The 3,049-nt window shown below is 48.0% G+C and overlaps 1 pseudogene; it reads right to left on the bottom strand.

Moving 5' to 3' along the window:
- Window positions 1-1,823: 1,823 nt before the first annotated feature.
- LOC140522760 (dicarboxylate carrier UCP2 pseudogene) lies at window positions 1,824-2,400 on the bottom strand (annotated as a pseudogene).
- Between the last annotated feature and the right edge of the window lie 649 nt (window positions 2,401-3,049).

Raw genomic sequence — 3,049 nt, forward strand, 5'->3', positions numbered from 1 at the left:
TAATTATCCAGATTGTCCATCCTCTGCAGATTCCCCAGATGAACCATCAATCAGGCCTCACCTTCCCTTCCCTGTGTCGATGAAAGATCAAAGCCAGGATCAGGAATTTTTGCCCTTGGGGTTTATCAATTGGAGGTGGAGAGGGAAAGAAGTGGTATCACTAAAGACAGTGATGTAGGGGGATTTGGGGGCTGGGAGAGGAAATGATCTGTCCCAAATTGAGCGTGGCCAGAGAAAGGAGTAAGCCAACAAGCTATAGAGAGGGAATGTTTGGGAGAAGAAACAAGGCCTCCTTTTGGAGAGGGCTCTCAAACAGTGGGCACCACAGGCTGGAAGTTGCCCCCTGATGTTGGTGCCTGGGGCAAAGACCCTACTTACCCAGCTCTGTGCTAGAGATGTGTTCCGGGTTTAATGGATTAGTCTGGGATTGGAGGCAGAGGGGACTGAGGTTAGGGAGGGAACATTGTTTTTTAAAGGTTTTGTTTGCTTTTCTTTGTGTGGATTTTTTCAAAATGCCCTCTGACAGCAGCCCACCTTAATGAATTCAATCTCCGTGCTACAAACCAGAGCCCTGCCTTAGGAACATTTCAAAAATTATTTACCTTGAGAATAAATGGGAATCGATGTGGATGACCTCCCCCCACCCCTGCCTGAAACCAGCCCTGTTTCCATTTCAGCCCAGAGCTCAGCGCGCCTAGTTCCAGACGTCCAGACCTCGCACTCTATAAATCCTTTCTGCCCTTGCCCCAGAGTTGCTGACTATACGTATTTTGGGCCCTGACTTTAATTCCCTCATCCTTGGCTGGTGACATTAAGATTTGTAACTGATAGAATGTGCTTTTAATGTATTTCCTGCAGGTTGCTATTAAAGAAATCTAATTCTTCTGAAGTTCCAAAAGGCCTTGCTTTCATAAAAGACGACAGAGGATAGGGTCATGTAATGGAAAGGGGGGGTGGGGGGCTTTGGAATCTGAAGGAAGACCTAATCCGGGGCTCTGCCCCTTGTTACCTAGGAGTGACCTTGGCCTGGGCCTGCCCAGGGAAACTTTCCCTTGCCCTCCCCACATGGCCCAAAGGATTCCCTCCTTTTCCTATATTCTTAGAAAACTTTGTCCAACTCTCTGCTTTGCCTCTATCACTCTCTACCTTGGGCACACATTCCCAAACTCCTCTGTCATAGGATAATGAAAACTCTTTGTGGTGAGAGACTATCTGATTTTTATCTTTGTATTAAGATCCTCTGTAAGGGATCACAGGAACATAGATGTAGAGTAAGAAGGGACCTCAGAGGTCATCTAGAGTCCAGGGGTGGGGAATCTGTGGCCTCGAGGCTACATTTGACCCTCTATCTCCTCAAGAGCAGCCCCACCACCCTTGAGGATCTAGAGGGTCACATATGGCCTCAAGACTGCAGGTTCCCACTCCTGATAGGCCATTTTAAAGAGGAGGCAAGAGAGGCCCAATTTTTTCCCCAGTTTGACTTGTCCTAAGTTACACAGGTAGGGAGTGTCCGGAGTGGGGATTTTTTTTCTGGGTTCTAGTCTGTCTTTATTAGAAGTAAGGAGCTTGAGAACTGAGTGAGGCCACAGTGGCAGAGAAAGGGGGCTGGAGGAAGATTAAGCGCAGTCAACTCTAAGAGGGGAAGGGGGGTTTTTCCGAGGTGAGGCAGGGGAGGAGAGGAATAGGGGAAAAGTAGGAGGGAGTAGGGCAGGATGGGGTCTGGACTCAAGGAGGAAGGGTGTAAGGCAGAAAGCTAACAGGAGAGGGCTCAGGAAAGAGCTTCCTAGGAATTGAGTGGCCATCAACAACTATTCCAGTTGCTTCTAGGTGACTGACATGACTATGTTCCAGGAACTCAAGTGGATGAAGAAAGGCATGAGCCCTTTGTAGAAGGCTCCAAAAGAATGATGAAGGCATAGGGGTCAGCATTGCCCTACTAGGCCGAGGCAGAGTTTACTTAACTGGCCTATGGGGAGGGCAATGATGGTGATGCAGAAGCCAGCCCCAAAGGCTGATGTGAAGTGCATGGTAGGTCACCAGTCATGAGGTGGACCTTCAGGAGGGCATCTTTGATGAGATCATAGGCCACCAGCTCAGCATAGTTGACCTTGGGTGAAGTTCCTTTCTGTAAGCCCCAAAGCCCTTCCTCTTGGGAAATAGTCATATAGGCATCCATCCACTGTGCCCTGCTATCTCTGGCTGCCACCTGCACTAGTCTGGGCCTGGAAATGTACCTTCACTACATCTGTGGGTTGAACTATGCCTACTACCAGTCTCCTTGTAATGCAGCCTGCCAGGAAGGAGGCTCCCAATGCCTCCATGCTCAGATCCCTTAGGGTAGAAGTGATTGAGAGAGTCCCAGAGGCCACTCATCTGGCTGGTAGGACCCTTTGTCTTCATCTTGGTCAGAATATTATCCATGACACTCCAATACTGAGTGATGGCACATTCCCAACCCTCCTCTCTCAGTCACAGAATACAGGAAGTTCCTTGAGGTTAGATACCATCTGATTTTTATATCTGCAATACCAGTGACTTGTATGGGATCGCAGGAACATGGCCTTAGAGCTAGAAGAGTCAGACTCAACTGAACAACAAATCCCCTGAATCCCAGCCAGTATATGCTTTCCACTGTACTGAATTGAATTTCCTTTCCTTCACTGAACTGTAGTTTCTCCTCTTCTATAAAAATGTCCTGGGGGGAGGAAAGGGTGAGAATGAGTGATCTCTAAATTCCCTTTTAGCTCAAATTCCTGCAAGCCTATGGTAAGAATGCCCCTGCTCCCTGAAGACTTAGTTAGCTGATACTCCCAGGGGCATCTGCAGAGCCAGGATTTTCGGACCCTCCATTTCCCCAACCTGAGACATTCATTTCAGCCTCTGTGGGTCTCAGTTTGTCTGGGTATGAACGAAGAGAAATATTTGCCTATGGAACCAGGAGGTGTTGTAAGGATTAATTTGGTTTGAGTTTAGGAAGGGCTTTGAAGATGAAAGGATGGGGCCAGCCGCTGAGTATACTTCTAACTTGTCTTATTTTAATGAGCTAGGT

This window comes from Notamacropus eugenii, chromosome 2 (genome assembly GCF_028372415.1).
Source record: "Notamacropus eugenii isolate mMacEug1 chromosome 2, mMacEug1.pri_v2, whole genome shotgun sequence".
Lineage (NCBI taxonomy): Eukaryota > Metazoa > Chordata > Mammalia > Diprotodontia > Macropodidae > Notamacropus > Notamacropus eugenii.